The 23,498-nt window shown below is 35.5% G+C and overlaps 1 long non-coding RNA gene across 1 annotated transcript; it reads right to left on the bottom strand.

Annotated features, from left to right (window-relative positions):
- Positions 1 to 497: 497 nt before the first annotated feature.
- Positions 498 to 23,327, bottom strand: LOC113236412. Its single transcript, XR_003310961.1, has 3 exons — positions 23,234 to 23,327; positions 1,932 to 2,038; positions 498 to 759 (listed from the first exon to the last, which is right to left on the bottom strand). It is a non-coding gene; the product is annotated as an uncharacterized LOC113236412 (long non-coding RNA).
- Between the last annotated feature and the right edge of the window lie 171 nt (positions 23,328 to 23,498).

The following is a 23,498-nucleotide window of genomic DNA, read 5'->3' as shown; positions in this document are numbered from 1 at the left end:
AAAATATAAAAAATATCGGTCTCTATCACTATGTCTTTAATCTCTATGGTGGTAGCTGTCAATTCAACAGCTTTAAAAGACCAAAATTTAGCATATTACAATATTTTTTGGATTTACTACTGTTCTATTACTTTTCGTTTCTAAGTTTTAATTTCTCTACTTTGTTCAAAAATACTCGTCTCCTATTTATAGTATAGACAAAAATTACATTCTACATCATCAACCTCTATACATCCTGCTGATGAACATGAATCTCCTTAAAAAAAATTTTAAAAGGCAAAATTTTTTAAAATAAATTACAATTTAGGAACGCCGTTATTGTTGTTGTATACGACTGACTCAAGGGTGAGAATACCGATAATTTATTTGGTGTGGTTAGGAGCGGGTGTTAAAAAAACATTCTTAAATCAAATTCCAGTTATTACTAATTAAATAAGTAACTGTAAATAAAAGTTAAAAACTAAAGCGATTACGACAAACATAATATAATAACAATAATAATAATCCATTTATTTCAGACTTACATTCATCCGTGTATGATGTCGTAGTTTGTTTAAAATGTTTAAAACCGGAGCAAAATCTGGTATTTAATTTTGACTCCCATAAGTTATAATATTTCTATCTCGACATAAAGCACTGGGCAAACGTGGCGTGCTATGCTTTTATTATGTTTCGAGGCCACCCGAGTAATGAGACGAATAAGGGGTAGATGATGAGGTTCCAATCTTTCAGCGATGTTGAATCGTAACCGGAAACAACCTCAAGTGAACAACAAATTGAACCTTTAGATTTTATTATGAGTTAAACAAAACTACATAAGGTTTCGTTCTAGTATTACACTTTTTAAGCGCAGGCCTTTTTGGTCGCAGTCTGGTTTTAACTTTTTAAATTTAATTTCTAGTTTGCAACGTCAGAGATAATAGTTGCTCAGGAATGCCTTTGGGGTGCATAATGAAAAGGGCATCTTTAACGGTTTCATTCTTGACCACCCGTTTTCCCAACGGCTTATAATTTACCGCACAAATTGCAAGGCTTCGGGCTGCTCGTTAGAACATTACTAATAGGCAGTCTTGCGATGGTAACGTCAACTTTTTACAATACCATTAGTTTCATTCACTTAAGGCGCGTTGAGTGAAGTGTGTGATCGCAGATGTCAGCCTCTGGTGCCAAAAACTCTGATTTTTTATGCTATTTTAAGGCTAGAGTGTATAGGCATTGTTAGACAAACGTATGCCATCGTCGCCGGTCACAACGACGCTTAAAATCAATCAAATGAGATCGTGACCAAAAGAGTGTCTTTGAATGCAGTGCATTGTTACTGCTTGTAAACTTAGAATTTGGGGCTTTTCAAATAACATGCATGCGTCTATTTTGCATTAAAAAAACGATACTGAACATGAGTTCTAACACTGAGTTCAATTACTAAAAACAAAGCTGTTGAACTCTACAGATCCTACCGCTTCCTGCTAACATTTTGCAACGTTATAAAGATAAATTTCTCTAATGGCATGAACTATAAAAATCCAGAAATAAGCAACATAATATACACCTGCCATGTGATCGTCGTACCCAGGAGCTTTGACCGATCGCGTGCGTCAGCAGTATTCTTGCACGAAAATAGCACACTCTATGAAACTTTGGCACTGAATACCGCAGCGGGAGACAACCCGCTAATAGGAATATACATCTGAATACTAGCACAAACATTTAGGAGAACAAAGATAAATTACTGTCTAAACTCTTACTACATTAGTGAGCGTGTCGATTGATTAGTTCAGAAGATTTTCAGCGCAATACAGAAACCACATGCTTTCAACATGATTTCCAGAAACGAGTCATGGACGCACATTACTATATATTATAGATATCTATAATATTTCCATCAAATAAATTTTTATGTGGCTAATATAATACATGCTATAAGGATGTACCTTGGGATTTTGCAGACTGATGGGCGAAAGATGCAATCTCAGAATTCAAATTACGGCCCGCGGAAATTACCGGACGGAGCACACGGAACGATGCAAGCCTGTATTACCTGAAATGAAAGAGAAAGTTTGCTAATTTTGTTCCTCTCTTGACTTACTATAGTAAACAGCAAAATGCAAATTTTTTCAAGGCAACTTATTTTCGGTATAGCACTTCATACCTTGAGCTGTGCCTCGTGTCTATCTCGTTCGGTCAACGTGATTTTCATATACAACAATAAATAGCCATACAACAAGGATTGGAGAAATGTTTGCTCTTAAAAGTTGAGTAACATCGTAGGTTCTACTCGGAATACTACAAAGACTGTGCATAAAAACCATTAAAAGTTATATTATAGCTCTAATATAGTTTCAAATAAACGATGATAGCCTTGTTGCGAGAATACTGGTGTCCGTTAAGGAGGCTTTGTATTCGATTTCTTCAAGGAGATCTACACCATTCAATTCTTACTATACGTGGAAGATAATTCAGAAAACCTTTCAACGACTTGTGAAGTTCCCGCTAGCATTGGGCCGGCGTGGTGGATTATTGCGTGACCCGATTAGTAAGACCTCTCAACCCAAATAATAAACAGAGTAAAAATAAAAAAGCAAGTGACAGAAACGGTTGTTAAGCGTCCGAATTAATAATCTACAATTCATATGGCAACATGTGCTATATTTTTATTGCTACAGCCAAAAGTAGCTGGAGCGAAAATGGATTTGACGCAAATTTTAAAGGAATTGGGCAACGATCCAACCTGCCGGAAACCGCCTAAACCGAGCAGAGCTATAGGCAAATAATGTTTAGTGCACGATCTACGCATCGGCTGTATCTAAGGCGAGAATATTATTAGTTACGTATAACGAAAGCAGTGTTACTCGTTACTTCCTTTTCCTTTGATCAGATTACCTGCGATTTGATTACGCAATATTGTAAATTTGTATCTGTCCAATCAAAACCTAATCTATCGTCAGTCCATAATTTATTTAGTAATGAGGCGAGTTTATTGAAGTAATTTTAGTTTTTATTACTACGGAAAGTACGTGGACCGCGCGGGGCTATTTTAGCCAGTCCTAGTAGGCAATAGGTATGAATAAAAATGTTTTTGTTTTCGACTTCAGCTGTTGTTTTGTGAATGTTGCTGCTTTACAAGCTTCGGGGTCTGCGATTCGGGGCACGTGTAAACATTGCAAAAATTGAGATCAAGCAGACTGCGCGAGTTCAGCCACGTAGATAAAAATTAAAATAGATTTGGCTAAGCGCCGCGTGCGCACAACAATGCTGGAAAGTAGGTCGACAATCTGTTTACAGAGAAAACGCGAACAACCCCGACTACCTACACCCGACACCAACTGATATAGCGCCAGGTCAGTTCCTCAGCGGAATCTTTGAAACGCCCTCTCGCCTCTCGATTATCTTCGTTCACTTCTCGATCAACGACGTTTCACATAGGGAGTTCTTTCAGTTACAGAAACTAATAAGTTAAAATCAATATTGGATTATTTCCCTTATACGCTTCTATAAATAAACTGGCAGGCAACGGAAGAAGCTTTATTAATTGCATTTTCGGACCACAAATTGCTTTAAACATAAGGAAGAGTTACATTAAAAAGTGAATTCTTGACGACATCGGAACTCATTTCTCTTGCCGTAAAAGTCAGGAAATGGAAGATGTCCTTGTATTGGTCCCTTCCGCATTGACACGCAGTAAGAAAATACATAATTAGGCTCAAAGAACGACATTTTTCATTGCGCGTTATGGTCTCTTTAAAAGATCTATAACAGGTTATGCGTGTTATGGCACTCACAAAAATAGCCAGAAAACGTTGTGACTAACTCAAACAGACCATAATATGAAATTCGCGTCGACTCTCCTGACACTTGACCGCTACGCGTTATGGTTATTAAGGAAAAGCATAACGAGTTCTCAAAGTTAGCTTATGCTTTTTGAGATAGCCACAACGTGTTCCCTAAGTGCATAACGAGTAGGTAATGGAGTTTTTTTACAGAAACCACAATACGATTTATGGATGTTTTTTTAGCTTAATAAGCGTTTTCGTTCTTTAAGCCTGAAATACATAACATACTTTACAACTACGTACGGAGTATACGGTTTTTATTATTTCAAATTCGTCTTCCGCGTAATCAGAATCGATTTTAATGTCTTTTAACAACCAACACGAGTCGTTGTAACATTTTTTATGATATCAAGTAAAGGAATGAATAAGTTGTGCGCTTGGCGGTAAGCGACACGCCTACCCATAACAGTTGCAGTGCCACTCAGAATTTTAAATCGCAAAGATCTGCCTTACACTGCCAAGACTGCGCTGTGCCTGTAATTTCACCCTTGCCCTTCAAAACCGGAACGTAGTAATGCTCAGATCACTGCCTGGCGGCAGAAATGAGTATGGTGCTAATATTTCTCCGGACTATCTTTCACAGGGAGCTCTACTACTGCTACACAAAACAAGTAAATAAACAAAGTAGTTTTGACGTTGATATGTTTATTTGCATGTAAATATTTTGAAGTCCAGTATATCCAAAATCATCCATCTGAGTGCAATTCAAGAGATACTTCTGCTCTGTTCTATTGAAACTAAATGGATTTCTACGAGTGTGGAGTGATAAGACGAAGAATTGCACGCCAGTTCTATTATAAGATAAATGTTTTTTGTTCCACCCCTTGCTATTTCAATTTTTTTTTATAATACCATGTGACACGGGACGCACAAATCGTGGGCCTGGTGGTAAGCGACATGCCTGTCCATAACATCTGCAGTGCGGCTCAGACCTTTAAATCGTAAAGATCTGAGGGGCACTGCCACTGCGCCCATCACCCAGAGATATAAGTTGACAAGTTCCATGTGCTTGTAATTTTACCAGCATTACTCACATTACTGCTTGGCGGCAGAAACAAGTAAGGTGGCAGTATTTCCCCCCTGGACGTATTTAACTGCCTCCGTGGCCGAACGGTTACCACGCAGAGGCCCCAGGTTCGATTCCCGGGCCGGGAGAAATATTTGTATGACCTACATTTATTTCTCTCGTGAGTTTGGGTGTAATTTGTGGTTGTCTATGTGTGTGTCCATGGCACCCGCGACTCAGGGTTTCCCTAGTTCGGGGCTATGTTGAGTGTGTGCGTTATTATTATTATTATTATTACTATTCAGGGACATAATGTTGAAGAATATGGGAGTCACCAGCCTGATCGTACCGGAATCGCGTTAAACCAGCCAGAAAAAGCTTTGTCCATTAAACAACAGCGAAGAAGACGTTCTGTGCAGAAGCGAAATGATCAACGTCTTTTTTGCTCTTATTGCATGAACGTAAAACTTTTTGACCGGCTCAAGCCGATTCGACATTAATAAAGTGTGGTGCCTCCCTATGTCGTTCCCTTAAGACAGATGGACGTAATTTGTAATTTTGCCGGAAAATATATTTTTTTAGATTAGAATTTCACAACCAAGTTCTATGATGAGGATGTAAATTAAAAAAAATTGATAAAACTATTGGTTGCGTCCACAGACCAAACAAAGATGCCATGCGTCCATCGTTGTTGTAAGGAATGATATTGAAGCCCTAACGTCTGTGACAGAAACACTGTTATAGGAAAAGGCTACCGATTAAAACAACGGCAAACTTGATAAGAGCAAAAACAGATATGCGCAAACATTGAAACTCTTTGACTGGTACTCAATAAAAGCTCTTACATAGTACGGAAGATAACCAAACGTAGTGAACTATACAGCAATAATATAATAAAATTTAAAGTGGGTTACTAAATTGTCACTGTTAATGTATCAACAAAATCAAGACAGGATGTCGTCTATAAGGAGTCCATTTGCGAATATAGCGTCCCTCTTTTAGGCGAATCATTTTATTCAGTCACATGACAAGTACGCTCCAGGAAGTCCCAATTTCGGGACTGTTGCCGACCTGTTTTTGGACCTTGGTCCATTTCAAAAATAAAAAGAAATTGTGAAAGCATGAGAGTGAGTTATAAATAAATATTTTCTGTAATTTGGAAAATACACGTTATTATTTTTTGCACATAACTGGGTCGACATAAAAAAACAATTATAACATTCTACACAAACTTGCATCAGCAGTAAGTGAGAGGCTTGCTTTAAAGTTACGATTTTTAGGATAGCGATTTATTCTTGCTGTCAACCAGTGAGTTCTCATGTTAGCAAAATATATACCGTCGAGTTTCACGCAATAAATCTGCGAAGATGCTCCATTAGTCGCAATATAACCGAACCTAGATGTTACACAACATATCCTGCTTTACGAGTACATTTTTCTCGTCGACTGCGAATATTAATTCATTTTATCACAGTCGTCAGTCGTGTAACCTCGAAAATAGAGATATTGTGAATTCACTAACGCGTTTAGTTCGTGATATTGATTCAACCTTGAACATCTCCAATCCAACCATTATAGTGGGCCATTAGTAGTAAATTTTCTTCCTAGTTGTAATATTTTCGCGTACATTCAGCGAAAATTTGTCCACGCTCACAGAGGGCTATGTGGAAATTGAAAATGTTTTTTTTCTCGCAGGCGACCTTAGCTTATAATTTACGACAGAAAGCTCTGCAGGGTTAAATCGAATAAAAATACTCAGAAAACGTGAATAAATGGGAAGTATTATGATAACTATTAAAATTACTAATTAATTAGGCATTAAATTTACAGGTACATGGGACTTATCAACTTATGTCTTAGGATGTCAGGCACAGTGGCAGTGACCCTCAGATCTTTGTGATTTAAAACTCTAAGTGGCACTGCAACTGTTAGGGACAGGCGTATCGCTTACCACCAATCACACGGCTTGTTCGTCCCATCACTTAGTATTATATAAAAAACCTAGGCATGCCAAATTCAGAATATGTTCATTATATTGTACGTTCCAAAAAATCTTTTTATTGTTACCCATGTTCTACAAATTACGCCAGAAACTCATTTATTAGACGCTCGTGTAGGTATTATAACGACAACTTGCAAGACGTCGATATGTTCTCTTTATCGCTGGTCAAGTATAAGCGAAAGGGAGATATTATATTTCATAGAGCATCTAATGCATAACCTTATATTGTTTAATTTCTTTTTTTTTTGTTGGATGTCATCTATACTGTTGTCCGTTGTACAAATTTTCTTATACTCGTAATTATTAAATGGAACAATCTGGTCTGCTAGTAATTTTAATGTTTTTATATGTAACATTTGTATAAGACTGTATGTTTTTCCTAAATAAATTTAAAAAACAAAAAAAATATGTTTATGTCATAGGTAAGCAAATGACACTTAAAAATCGACCAATTGATGAAACACTATTCATTCGTAAGGCCGATTCACAGAAGATAAATGAGTAAGAAAATCTAGGAGTTGCTCTTTGTGAATGGTTCACATAGTTCATTTACAATATTTATTTAAAAATATCATAAATGGTAACAATCTGGGAGAACTAAAAACACTCAGCCGCGATTATCTGCTAATTTTCTTCAACAGAGATTGTCGGCTATAAAATATGGATGTGGATTAATATATATAGAGAGTGGAAACATAAAAAGTGGCGATGTGTACCGGAAACCATTTTATTCGTCGACGCTATCGAATTAATTGTGCCCGTTGAATTCGCTTACGTTAATTCGGTTATTTTGGTCGTAGTGCGTTAGTCAACGATAAACCAGTTTATTCGCCAACCACTGCGCACTAGCAGAGGTTGAAGTAACATGAATAAAAATACGCCAAATAAACTAATATATTTTGGTTTAAGAGAGGAAAATTTACGACTAGGTGATAATTTTAAATAACATCAACTGATTAAATTAAAAACAAGTTTGAGCCGCATTTGCGGAGATAAACATGAGATAAGGTATGATGTTAACGTGAAATAATAACAAGAAACTTGAGAAAACGAAATTCAGAAAATGTACAAAATATTCCTAAGAGAATTAAGACAGAAGTTTGAAACTGTAGCGCGCATTATTATCTGGCTTTATGCTTTCAATGAGGGGTCGTAAAGATGCCAATAGCAGCCATTAGATGGACGCTGTCGTACCGCCGTAGTGGGTCAAGGATCCATGGATTTAGTGAATCTTTAAATCTATTAAAAATTTGAGCTCACGTTTAGTTTAATTGCTGCTGGGGTCTTGCAAAAGCGCTTAAATTTTAAAAACCTAGACTGATATTTCTCTTGTTTGTTTACTTAATGCAACATTACTGTCATAGATACAAAGTTAAAAAAGCTTTGGAGAATTTTCTGATTGTTTTCGCTACCTAATTTCGGTGGAAATTTTTATTACTTAAGTATTGAAGTATATTATCGTGAAATATTAAGTAATATTTCTGGATACTACACTCGAATATTACAATAATACTTCATGATTATATTCCAGAATATTTAAATAGTGTAAATTGCCGTTGTTAGAGGTAGAAAAAAGTAACCTAAAAATCACCCAGCTGATTGCAATCTAAAGGAATAAACAACTAAAACAAAGTCTCCAGTTAAACTGTATCACGATAATCGCTAAAAATGTATAGGTGATGATGATGGTGAAATAATGTACAGCTATAGGTGAAGACTGAAAATCAGCAATGCTGAGTCTTTAACCTTTTGTAATTGTATTTTCTATTAGTCTTTAATTCTTGTTTCTGTTTTTGTGGAGATATAAGTGTCATTTTATTTTATTTTTTATTTATGAAGAATGTTTGTTGACGAGTAAAAATGAGTTCTAAATTGAAAACGTCACCCCAAGTCGATTATGCCAGGGCATCTCATATATTTCCTACGCGTCTCATAATATGGTGATACATTTTTATAAGGCTAAAGATATTCAATTGAGATCAAGAAACTTTGTTCACAGCTGGGAACCGTGAGTGAGCCCATTTGAATTCTTTCTGTTTTTATGGATATGTGCTCCTTGAACTGAAGGTACGAAACTGAAAAGGACATTGAATGATTGTGTTCTCGTTTAAATTGCACACGCCTAATTTGGGTTTCAGGTCAATGTTTCTGGAATACGAATCGCTTAAGGACTATCACTGAAAAAACTACGTAGCTAATACAGGCTGATGTAACATTGCTGACAATTCGGCACATAAGCAAACAATATTAAAATTTTAACAAGAGTAGGTCAATGCCGCATTGGCTATCAATTTCAGGCAACTCGTAAACACCAAATGACATGCACTAAAAAAAGCACTGATAACATTTATTATTGCTTTTAGATAAATTTAACTTGAAGGTTGATTCACACTAATAATATTACTACTGGTAATAAATTAATTTACTATCGCTATTTTTGTTTCGAAGGGCAAAATGGTCTGATTGAGTGTTAAAACCAGAGATCCATAACGCCGTTAGACGAATACCAGGTGCAAAGGTGATAAATATCTTAACAGAACAGCAAGGCGTAATAGCAGTAGATAAGTAAAAGCAACAGCCAAAAACCAAAGGCATGTTTATGGATAAAACAGTTTGTTCGAAACAACTTTCATGTAACATGAAATCAAGGGAATCCTGCAAACTAGATCAACGCTCAGAAGCCAAATGAATTCAATTTCAAAAATAATATCGAATCCAATATTCCGAAGCCCTACAATAGGCACCACGATGAGACAGTGAGGTTGATTGCGGTGTACGAGAAAAAGGCGATAATTGTCCTAGCGCAAAATGTGAAGATATTGCATCAGATGTTGCATAAAAGGGGTCACCTTTTTGCTTGTACAACTCACTCAATTTAACAGTGAAAATAGAAGATAAAGAAATAAATCTGATTTTACTAAGCGTGTATTACGAAAAATTAACATATCTCTGAAATGAACTTTTTGGCCAAAATTGCAAAAATAATTACTTTAACGTTAAAATGGCAATCTGAAAACCTAGAAACCTTCATAAACAAACCTGATTACCATCATTAGGTAAACGTGAAGCATTATTAGTATATGCGGCTAATGGTGAAAAGGAATCGGTAATCATAAAGTAATATGTGCTTAGTACATTCAAACTGCAAAAACAACGTGGTTCCTGATAAACTTTTGACTGTGAAGCAGGAACAACGTTGAAGTATTGTTCCTGCTTCACAGTATTATGAAATCTAGTGCAATGAAAGATGAAGTCGTCAGAGTGTCACACAATCAACACCTTTAGCCTGTGGCGTCAATTAATATCTCTGAATAAGATACCTATGTAATTACTAGAAAATAAAATAAATATGTCTGACCCTACTGTCGTGATATTTGAACCAAGACTATCTCCGTATTACCATATTCGAACGTATACCAACTTCGCGTTTCCTAGTAATCTGTAATTAATAAGTTTAAATTTAAAATCTTTTTTTTTAATAATTTCGTTAACTCTTGGTAAGCAACATTCACGTTGACCCAAAAGTTGAAGAAATATTTTAAGCATCACTGACATTTTTGTTACACATTGTCCAAAATATTTCGTTCGTTGAAGAAAAATTGTTATAAAACAAACGTCATCTGTACGAGAAACAAGTATTGTCTTGTAATTCTGTAAGCAAGTTTTGTGTGTACCCTTGTAGGGTATTTATGATGGACTTCGATAAGTGTGTCAACGTTTGCTTTTAGTCATATGACCTTACTAAACCAATCCATACTGGTTTTGTTCATTTGTTTAAAACACAGGTGCTTATAATATGTTTCATCTTCTTCCCTCTTGCCATTTAACAAATAAGAAAAGACAAAGACGACTAATATGCGCACACGTGTTCAACAGTTGAATAAATTGAAACAATTACATTCATAAATTTTCTTGGTTTTTTGAATAAATTCCGTTATAATCACACCCTGCGTTGTTTTGCCATAAACAAATACATAATTGTTTATGACGGCTCACAAAATTACCTAGAGCCATCATTTTCAACCTCTTCGTAAGGCATACAAAAAACATCAGTTAAGGAAAGTGTAGGTAAACGTACAAGACCGAAAACAAAACCAAGTATTATACAATAACACAATAACGTAACTTTTTGCGTAAAATTCTACCAAATCCTATTGTCACCAGGATTCACGTAAGAAGCCAGCAAATTGGATTCGTGTTCGACAAGACAGCGAAAATTATTATGATCCATAAATATGTTGCCTTCTTGAGTTGCGGTTTCTTGAAATGTTTAGTCTAGGATGAAGTCGTGTGTTCCAGACAATCCATCAAGATCATACGAAGATAGCGATGCAGATTATTATGTAGTCACGTACGAAATTATCACTTATAAGTTTTATTTACCATATGTACACAATAGCTAATTCAAGCATGAACAGGTGTCAGTGTTATGAATGATAATACAAATATATATGAATATGACGCGAAATCCTCATTGGCAGTAACAGCAGATCTAATGGGTACAGTTAGAATTAAGAAATTTCTCGTTAACTAATGAACAATATGCAATGAGATCATTTTGTACAACCAAGCATATACTTAACTTGTTGCTTTTACTAAGAACATTGCTGTCAGACAGATCACAGGAACATAATATTGATTTTGCACCATAGTAGCGCCATACCGAACACACGAGTCCAACGATCAAGGCGATAAGTTAATGTTTACCAGTAAATCAAACAATGAAACCAAAAATTCCAAGATGTCAAACTTTGTTGGCAATAATTTCGATGGGTATTTTGCAATTGCGCAGTTGGAAAAATATTTATTGTTCCAAATCAAATACGCGGAATGTTGAAACAAGAATGCTCGCGTAGAAACGAAGAACCATTTGGATACATTTCAAGAGATATATTTCTTTCGATGCTTCTGAGTTAATACTGAACTGAACGTGTCTAAGCAACACTGAACGTCTACGTCTAAACTTAAAGTAATTCAATATAAACACCACTTGAGCCCCAAATTCCCCACATAGTTGAAACTGTCAAATAGACAGACTTATTAACTCAAAGAAGTTTATAGCCCCAACTTTTGAGATAGTGTTTATTTATTCGGGCGCGGTACCAAATGACCTATTCACTTCAATCTGTTGGGTAACCCAGTTCGTGAGACGAAAAGGTTGAAACCGGCGAAGCAACAATGAAATGTTAATGCGTATTAACGTTACTGCAATCGCCTTAAATGTAACATAAACAACTTTTCTCAGATCTGATTAATGTCTTGGGTACCATAACATAAAGCAATAAATCATAAAAAGAATAACTGTTTCCAGATAGATATAAAGAACCAATGAGTTAGTAATAAAATTGTAGTAACGAGAGCTAATAGTCTTCTAGCGAAACACGTAACGTGGGATGCTATAGTTACGTCGAGTCAAGACGCTTAAACAATACTATTTTATGATACTACTGGAACAATTGATAAACGATGGAATCAAAACAAAATGTGAAACAATATTTGGTTACTGCTAACGCACACGTATAAAAAAAAGTATGAAATAGAAATCATGATAACAAACTGAGGGGCGCGCGGGTCGAGTAAGGGCTCAGAACTCAATGAATAGACAACTAGATGCTCAACTGCCGAAGGTGAAAGGAGGGCACTGCACCGCAACACGCGACGATGCCTCCTAACGCCATAGAGTCAAACTGCACAAATTGACGTACAATGTTACACTGCCGCACGAGCCAGAACACTTTACAAATCTATTATTGTCTCGGACTTCACAAACTCCAATGTAACAGTTTTATAGATAATGGTATATTTCATTGATGAAAGAGTAGCTCCAATACTTTCAGCAATTGCGATTAATGATAGACTCGTTCTTAATGGTAAACTGTTCGTAAATGTGGTAAATGACTACTGACATGTGAGTTTTAGTGATTTTATTGGAGACGTCTTGTCTTGGGATCAAGTTAATACTAGCAAGAATGTATTTTTGTTCTATTTTCACGGAAGTTAGTAGTAAGACGTCAACAAGAAAAGTGTAAAATTCAAGGAAGTCAGCAATGTTTGCCAAATTTTATTTCTGTTGTCGGTTAGTATTGGTTTTCCGACGCCATTTAAACTGCCACCGGTATAATAAATTCCAAAACAATTTAACGTTTGACATCTTTATTCTAATCATTCGTAACCACCAGTAGTGAAGGGTGGATATTTAAGAAGATGAGCCGACGTACAGGATAATGCTGCAATACAAGACATTTGTTTTTTTCAACACCACCTCCTAAGTTAAGGAATCAATTTCCTGGGGAAGCCAATGGGAATTGTCTTAGGCCCCATCAGCACTAATAACAATATTGATAAATGAAGCAATACAATCGCAGCTCAAGAGGTGATAATAAATATGATGAAATACAAACACACAATCACAAAAATTTACGGATGAAAAATTTACATTAATTCAAAATTACAACCCCAGAGATTGGTAACATCAAATGAAAAGTCATCAAACGATAAATATATAAATTATATAGTTATCAAAAAGAACACGGTTAAATACAATAAATTTATTTATTACTGTAACATTATCAGAACTCTAAGTACTTAGCATGAATACGTATGGATATTATATAGGTTCAGCTGATTTCTATATTTAGTTATGAATGTTTGATTAGATAACGAAAGAAGTGATTATAACAGGCTAAGTCTAATGTAGCTGTAAGCTTGGTGATGGAATATTCCATTTTTAACTTTGCCACTTAACATATGTATATTACTATTAGTCATAAGTTATAGCAACAAATCCAAAGAAATGTGTTCCGGCAATTAGTCATATTCTTTCTTAGACGTGATGCTAAAAAGAATACTAACTAATGGTAATCTTTTCATGAAAAATATTGATACGTGTAATACGAGGAACAAATATAACCTAAATGTCCTTGGCAGTCGTCTATACAATCGTAAATTCATTTAAAGGGCACTGTATACGCTTCTATAATAAGCTTCCTGTTGATATTCAAAATACGCTTTTTACGAGGTGTAAAACTATCGTGAAACAAAAACCATACGGATATTTTACGGACTATGAACTGTTTAGCTATTTCAGCTGGTGATATTTTGATATCAGTATTGTAAATGGTGAATGTGGGCAAATAAGTGATTACAACAAGCAACCATTAGAGTTTCTTGCTCATTCCTCACATTATAATCTGTTTTTTTTTGAAGAAATGTACTTTGCTTACCTATGAAATGAAAATATTTAAGAGCGGCTGATGGAAAGTGACGACGAGGTCGACGATGAAGCATGCACACATAAATAACGTCTATTCACTCTCTAAATGACCCATGTTACAGCGTTCAGAGAATAATTCTGCAGAAAGGAAATCCCACCTCACAGCCGTTCGCCATATAAACGTGGAAGCGTAACACTTCGTGCCTTGGAATATCCACAACATAAGGGTGGAACCCCGCGTACGTCTAGTCCTCGATTACGGAAAGGGGAAACCGAAAATAAATTGGGCTATTCGCACCCTCTCTTTTATATAACCTGTGGAAGAACCTATCTAAGTACAAGTTGACCTGACTGGGATAAACTCGGATGAAACGAAAAAAAGAAATTAATTGGTGCCCTGATTGGACCACGCCCATACTGGCGACGCCAATAGGCAAGACATTGTGATTCAAACTTTATCGTTCCATTTAAAGAGCCTGTCGTTACTAGCAGAAGTCTACCGAAAACTAGAAGCCATTAATCTAAACGTTTGTTGCTATACGAGTTAAGAGCAGAGCACGTGGGCGATGTTTGCTTCTAGGCGGTTTTCCAGCGTTTTCAGTGCGGTGTACACTGGCCTCGAGAGGCGAGACAACAACCGACCATGACCGCTTTGTGTATGACAGCGTCGTTTCAACTTCTTTCTAATGACGTTCCATTGTTTTTCTATAGCTGTATTTATCTATAATAAAGATTAGTTGTTTTTTGTACCAATGAAGACAAAGTTCTTCTGCCTCTGGCCAACCTTTTAGACGTATGTAGTTTGTAGCGGCATTGTTTTCGAGGCCTAATTATATAATGGTTAACCGAATTATCTTCATAAGTAATCTTCTAATCCAATAGATTATCTAAGTGGAAGTTATCCAGGATTTTCTTTTTTACAAATACGCTAAATAGCTGGTCTCAAACTAGAAAATTCCCTATACTATGAGTACCAGAGCAACGATAAGGGCAGAACTAATTTTAGAAACGTTCGTTTCCCAAGTAGGTCCATCATGTGAGATCGAGGTCAAATGCGCACTTATGTTTTTTTTTAAATAAAAAAGCATGATCGTTGGCATTCAAAAATTGAAACTTACGTTATTAAAATATTAATTCTTAAGAGTATTCTTTATAAATTTATTAAGCATACTGTAAAACTTCAAAATTCTTTGACGTTGTAAACCCAATCCATCTGTGACAAATTTATTGCTTCACTCAGAGAGTTACCTTCACAGCTACCATCGTTGACTAGAGATGTCGCTTTAATCATTGTAATTTTCAAGTTTTTATTGAACGTCACGATGTTTTACTACCGTGATATTCAATTATTTTTTGTGAAATTGCTCCACTGGTTTCTTGTAATTATTAATAGCAAACATCGAACACTTAGAAAAAAATCCTTCGGTCCGGCCGGATTCGAACCGACGTCTTCTAGCAAATCGTGCCAGACGCCAAGTACTTTACACTTTGTATTAATAATTACAAACTAGAGGAGTAATTTAGTAATTTCACAAGAAATAATTGAATATCATGGTGGTGAAACATCCTAACATTCAATAACCTTAATTACAAATATTATAATGTATCGTTCTATCTACTTCTACGTAAGTTAGTATTTTAAATTATATTTAATGCGTTTCTCGAAGATAACTTTCCGAATTATGTGTCTTTATTATTGAGGGTGAGATTTACGGTCAGTTGCACTTCTTCTAGAACATGTATTGCATGTTCCGTCGATATCAACTTCTAACATTTCTCAGAGCGTTTTCCGAGAGTTTTCCTCTAACAGTGAACACCAAGCTTACGCCAGAGCGACAACCGGCCGTGACCGGGATGCGTGAGTCGCAGCGGTCTGCGTCCTCGCCATCACTAAACTATACTTGTCTCATATTATGCACACTTTATTGCACATTTGCTACACAATCAAAATAAATTGTAAGATAAATGACGTGAAAGTCTAAAAAAACCATATTCCATATTTATTAATTGAAAATAGAGCACTCTGTCTAATCATTTAGATTCAGTTTTGAAAATTATACTAAACTGAATAAGATCAAATATTTCATTTTGGGGCTGATTTGGAAGAAGAAATGGAAAGAAGAAAAAGAACTTACGTTTCATAACAAACTAGCTTGGCGGAGGAAAACTAGAGAAAATCCAAACTCTTAAATCTAAGAGGTATTCGTTGTGTTGTTTATGTTCCGGTTAATGATGAAGAGTTTATCATAAAACGGTCCAATGATTAACTCAAGAACAAAACAATCAAATATAACTACTCCAACACCATTACGCTGGCGGATAAATACGAACAAGAACAACAGATGAAGAGCAGTGGTAGCCAGTGAGATGACGGCTGCTTCGCAATTGAAAGGTCGATGTTCGAATTTGTGCATGTACTTAGGACTTTAATTTCAGAGTTACGTACATATGATAATGTTTATATGTGAATCTTTAGTAGTAGTAGAGCTCCTTGTGAAAGAGTATGTCCAGGGAACAGTGGCAGTGCCCCTGCACCTGTCACCAATGGTTAAGAAATAAATAAATATTTAGTATCAATACCTTTTGCTGATAGTGAATAATGGAATGCACGAAAGGAGTCTCCCCGCACGACGTACTTATTCTGCACATCTGGCGCATCCTGGGCAACAATTGACCAGTAACTTCCGCCAATTGGCAAACCCTTTCACCACGATTTCAAGTATTACAGTGTATGCCACCGATACTATAAGAAGAAAATAGTGAATGAGAAAATTCACAGCCCTTGGAAATGGCATAAGCCTATTACTTAGAGGAGGTCCTTGCCCAGCAGTCGGGATTATAGAATGACGATGATGAAACCGATGTAATTTAATACAAACCAAGGCGCCGTGACAACAATTTTACTAAAACAAAAGACATCAATACCATGGATCCTATTAAATCAATATACAATCAAGTGCGCCCACGCTGCGTTGAAATCGAAGATCGCCGAGAATATTTGACTCTATTTGAACGATTAGACAGACAATTCCCAACAAGAATAAACCTTCTGCAATGGTCTTAAGTTCGATATTTGTCTTCCGCGTACAGGAAATTCGTTAAACACGTCTCACGAGTCAGGGCGCCTACAGATTCATTAAAATGGATTGTTTTTTTTTTCCACAAAGAAGCTGTTTTGGATTTTATGCTCTAAAGCTCTTTCTTTGTTCTCTGCGCATAGCAAGTCGTAAGTGACTAGTTATTTGCATAAATCATGTAACCTTTTCACATATGTATGCTGAAACGAGGCTAGTAAACAAACAAAAGTTATTTCCGGACGGATTCCAAGATTGTTTGAATACAATTTACTGGTATTTTAAATTGCAATGCAGTCAGAATGCAGCTGGTTTGACGACGCCTTGAGAGTACAGTCGTGCTTGTGAAAAAGTATCTGCTATGTCACTGCAAAGTTGAACTCTAAAACTCCAGAGAGTCGACACGCATGAGTTCCTGGTTTTCAACCCTACGCTTCGTAGAAAAGAATATGTACGAGATAACATCGTAATTTACAAAACAAACAATGACAACAAGACAATAACTAGAGATATATATGTATCCTACATCAAAAAATACGTTTGCATGTTTATATTTAAGCTTGTCTAATAAATTCACAGATGATACGAGATAATACATTGCATAGATCTACAAGAATGTCAAATATATTCTCAAATTTGCTTTTAATTAAATTTATATTTATATATTATTTTATTTTTGTACTTATGATATTATATTTCTTTATAATATCAAGTGACGGGACGAACACGTAGTGCGCCTGGTGGTAGGCGACACACCTGTTCATAGCAGTGGCAGTGCCACTCAGAATTACTGAGGGTCACTGCCATTGCGCCCGTCTCACCTTGAGACATAAGTTGACAAGTCCCATGTGCCTGTAATTTCACCAGCACCCTTAACCCTTCAAAATTGGAACGCAGTAATGCGCACACTACTTAGTCGCAGAAATAGGTATGGTGTCAGTCCTTCACTGGGCGAACTTTTTCACAAGAAGATCTACTGCCACTAATGATATAATATTATTATTTTATTTTATACATATTATATAAAAAAAGGTTACAATGCAAGAAACAAAACAGTCATACATTAGTAATTAATAGTACAACACAAAATATATTCAATCATTACCAAGTACAATAACAATGATACGACCAGAATAACAAATGTGTCTGGCTTCATAATCTACAATAACAATAATTGAAACCAAAATACCTATTAGTGTAGAAAACACAATAAATTGATTAGGGATACAATGCAAACATAGATAATTAAATATAATTACAGTAACAAACTGTTTAGTGTTAACATATCAGCACTATATTTAGTGCATCTAAAGCAGTATTGAAATGCTACAAGTACTAAAAACAAGACATGACGGTGAGTTTAGTTGCAAAACGAGTTTAGTTGTACACTCCCTCTAAGGGCCCGCGCAAATCGGCGGACGGGAAGGCAGAGGGCATTTTTATCAATGTGTATTTTATGCTATTTCAGAATTGAAATAAGACATAAATTTCAATGCTCTGAGATCAACCTCGGAGTATCGCAGCGTATTTCTCTCTGCGGTATTGAAGAGCATGCTAAATGATTTCGCGGCTAAGGGCGCCAGTGTGCGCCGAAATCCACAGGTATGTGCCGGAATCCACCGATGTCCATTAGTGTGCGCAGGACTTTTCGAATGCGTGGTCGCAAGAGGACCGGAGTCAATTCCGAACGACCCGTAGCATGTCAGCGGATACCGCAGACTCTACGGTATCGTAAAGGATATCCCTCTATAACTTGCCATACATTTTACACTGTTACCAGCAACTATCGACAATACTTCATGGTTGTACTGAATAGATACCAAAAAGAGTTATGTTAATAGCATTGGTCCTTTGAACCGGATAGGATCGATCGCTATGAGTTTTTGGTATTTAATTTTCAGAAACTCGTCGTGAACATGCTTCTTACTTGTCTGTGAAACTTGTTACATACATGATAGATCTTTACAATCGACTTAAATCAAATGGAAAATAAGGTTCAGACAACGATTATTGTCGACGAGATTGTCATTTCAAGCTTACATGGCTATATCCTCACTATCTGTCATACCTGACATTGTAATAACAACGTAAGTCGTTCAATCTTACTTTATATAAGACTCATTGATAGCTAATTGATAGATGGACACTGACACGAGCTCCAGCTAAAGATGTGAAGTGCTCCGAGAATACGTAGCACTGAAAAATTTACCTACTTGACAGTCAGAAGAAGGACCATATGACGTATATTTTAATACGTATAATCTTGGCCCGTCACGCATCCTAGTGACACACGGTGTCTCCTAAACACGCAACTATGTTATCACAAACATTTAATTTAAAAAAACAAAAATTATCAAGGTCACCGTGTCTCTAGGACGAGTGAAAATATGCAATTGCTGATCGCAATGTTAAACTGGTGCACGAGCCCTGAGGGGGTCACACTAATAATAATAAAGTATTCAAATTCATTTATTTCTTTCATTCTTTCTGACACACAGGTTACAAAAGATGTTACAAAAAGTTCATAAAGAATCACTGTGATCCCACAGTTTTTTGTATGTATGTTACGCGATAACTCCGGTATTTGTGAACCGATTTTCATTATATAGGGCAGTACTCTGTACTGAGATTATTTACATACATACGGTTGATAATTTGCATACTGTATTCAAGCCATCGAATAAAATAACATCAGTCCGAATACTAAAATAAACAAAAAGTCATAAGTTAAAAAGAACCTAAACAATATACAATCTCAATTTTAAATGAAATCTGTAATATTGTAGAATTTTAAAAGAAATCTGTAATATTGTAGAACGTAATTTCATAGGGGTAATAATGTTATCTTAAACTCTGTAGTATTAATTACGCAATGAAGAAAAAAAATTTTCGAAATGTCATGTCCCATTATTAACTTGCTTATATTAACTTATATTAAGGAAATTAATAAGCGTTGAATGTGAAGTACACGTATAATATACGGGTATATACATAGGTATATACCCGTATAGTAATAGACATTAACCTGTTGTAGTACTTAACACGTTATATATCCAAATAGGTAGATTTACGCACTAGTTAACTCCAACTACAGATACCCACATAGAGTAATAATACTAATAATACAAGGACATTAAATGTGAACCATAATACGATTTGTTATGTAACAAAATATTGTTTACATTTGATTACAGAAATAGCGCGACCTTCATAGGAACTGCATGCTTCTTATTGAATGAGTATTTGTTCGCTATTTTTATGCATATTATGCTTTGATATATAAGAATATGTATTTTGAACGTAAGAATGAAAAACGCCTTATATAATGTTAACAGCAATATATTGCGTATGTATAACAAATATTTTATGTAGGCTCTTTTTGTTTAACTTAAGATGTCAATTCAATTGATTTGGTGTGCACGAAAGGAATCTCCCTTTATGGCATACATGATTGTGTATGCCACCGATACGACAATAATTTATGCTTTAAGAGTGGTTACACACGGCGACTCTTAGCAGCGATGCAAACCCGCGTTCGTGAAACGCGCGATTGCATCGATGTAATCGCCTATAAAACTCAAGTGTAGCGATGCATTCGCGCGTTTGAATCGTTGTAGTCGCGCGCTTGCATCGCGTTTGCGCGTAAAATCGCGCGTGTATAAAGGAAAATAAAAATGGAAGTAAATTAATTTGCTACTCCGCGAACCCAGTGAAAGAGATATAATAGTGTTTTTTTGTTCTTAATCATTAAAAACAAGCTGTGGTAGCCTAATGATTTGACCTACCGCCTCTCAAGCAGAGGCCGTGAGTTCGAATCCGGCCTCGCACCTCTGAATATCTATGTACGAAATTGAATTTGAAATTTACCATGAGCTTTTCGGTGAAGGAAAACAAGTGATGAAACCTGCATGTGGAACAAGGTTGAGCCAGAGCGTGGCGAACTACAGGCTAAAACTTCGCCTAACAGAAGACCCGTGCACTACAGTGGGACGTATAAATGGGTTAAAGATAATCATTAAATTATTTTAAAATACTGAATTAAGTCTTGTGTGTTTCAATGTTGTAGATTGAATCATAATGTTATAATCAATTTAAATCTTATAAAGTAAATTAAAATATTATAAACTTTTTGTATTATGGATGGGAAGAAGGAAATAAACATTATCTAATTTAAATTAGTATCTGTATGTGAAGAATCTTTTAATTTTTTATTCCAGTTTTGTCTTTACTTATAAGTGTAGTCCAGTACTGAGGACATAATGCTATTATTACATAAATAATTCAGTAGGAAATTTTTTTTATGAAATGTTTTTCCAAGTAAAAAATTATCCTACAACAACCCCAATGTCAATGTCTAAGATTTACCATCTAGAATAAGAATACACAGTTAATATTTAAATAAAAATCAGGAACAACAAGTTTTTACACAAATTATACTTTGTGACTTAGAATTTAAGGGTTGTTGACATTGACCTCATGAATTGTGGATCTCTGCTGTAAACATCTTATTATACAGCCAAATTAAATATTTATTGATTTCCTCCCACGATAGGGCAAAGAAAAATGTGCTCTGCATAAATTAAAGACAAACAATGGTGTTTACAAAGATATAAATATAAAGACTTTTGTTTGCAAGTCAGCATAATGGGCGCTAGATGAGGAGGCTCCTGGGTCATTTCCCTGTACGACCAATTTGGGCAAAAAACTTTTGTAAATTAGGTCGAATCTGGGTAATGTTTCTTTTTTATAATACCAAAAGTAGAGAGGATGAACAAGTTGTAAGCCAACATGTGTGTTAAGAAACATGCCTGTCCTTAGCAGTTGCAGTCCTTACCACTCAGAGCTTTAAATCGCAAAGATCTGAGGGGCACTGCCACTGCGCCTGTCACCGTGAGACTTAAATTGACAAGTCTTATGTACCTGTAATTCCTCCAGCACCCTTATCCTTTAAGATTGGAATGCAGTAAAGCTCATATTACCGCCTAGCGGGAAAAATAAAGTTGCAGTACTTAACTCTTTCACAAGAAACTCTACTGTTACTATAATGTTTCTGGTACTGGTGCTCATAGTACAGGGAATTCCTTTTTTTTTATTATTTCTTTATTCAAATCACGATGAGTACATAAACTAAAACTTGTAGGAGACTACTGTCAAAAACCCTTTAAAGGATTTATACAACAAAGAATGCATCGCAAATTAACTTGAAACTTTTTTTATGAGTGTGACATACAAACCCAAATACAATAGTATTTTTTAAAACCTGTTTGCATTTCATAGTATTTATAAACATATCTAAGCAACTGTACAGGTATATTGAAATTAATATTTCATCAATCGGTTCTCATACTGTATGCATTAATGATTCTAATTGTAAGGGTACATAATCAACATAATCTATTGATTCAATATTATTGACATATTTGATTTTTTGAAGACTGACATCACTTTACAGTGGTTAATAAGACCGAGATCATTATCTTTATATTTACTTTTTATTTTATCTGATACAATCATTTTAACACAGACCACATAAATTTCTTTTTTCTGTGCATTTTAATTATGCTAGCTTGTAATTTATAATATATGTTATATAGGTATGTTGAAACCTTGTAATTGGTGTGGTGATCACTTATTATCATTTAAGTTATTGGTAAATATTAAAAGTATACTAATTAGAATCCTATGATACCCACATTATGGATTATTTCCTGTTCGAAAAGTCTCTAATAAAGACGTCGAGAAACTGTGGGAGGCATCTATATTTACAACGGTCATGCTAATTTTGGAATCGGGCACTACCTCATGACGCCGTCTTATGTAATAGTTTAGTGGAGTAGGTAAAGTTCTGATAAATAAAAAACTTATTTATGTTCACATATTAACTCATCTTAAAAGCACATAATTTATCTTTCAGTTCTCCTCGAACTCACTGAACAGGTAAAACCATACCTAAATAAAAACAGGTAATAACAGGATTCTTAGGAAACAAAAATAAACTTGAGGTTAGGCGTCCCAGCATTGGACTACACGAAGCGCCAAAACCCGTCCAAATTGACACGCTTCAACATTTCACTTTACCGCGAAATATATAAATATAAAAATACTCACGTGTTGAGCATTATCTTCACCCATCCTCGATCATATTCCCAAAGCAACGCTAGGGAATAAAGATTTTTCAAGAAAATCCGCGGGCGTCGGCAATTTTTGTTTGTTGACAATTTGTTTTTTTTTGCCCTTCAATTTGAGATCATTTCACGTTCCATTTAGCGAAAGTTTTCATTTCATTTCAATTTCAAACAATCATAAAATTTCACATTCATTTACAGTTAATTGTCTTTAAGCCTAAATCATTAACCAATGGCAATCATGCAAA

This window comes from Hyposmocoma kahamanoa, unplaced genomic scaffold (assembly GCF_003589595.1).
Source record: "Hyposmocoma kahamanoa isolate Upper Pololo Valley unplaced genomic scaffold, ASM358959v1 92, whole genome shotgun sequence".
In the NCBI taxonomy this organism is placed as follows: Eukaryota; Metazoa; Arthropoda; class Insecta; order Lepidoptera; family Cosmopterigidae; genus Hyposmocoma; species Hyposmocoma kahamanoa.
The sequence above is the reverse complement of the archived record's forward strand: the minus strand, read 5'-3'. Positions and strand labels throughout refer to the sequence as shown.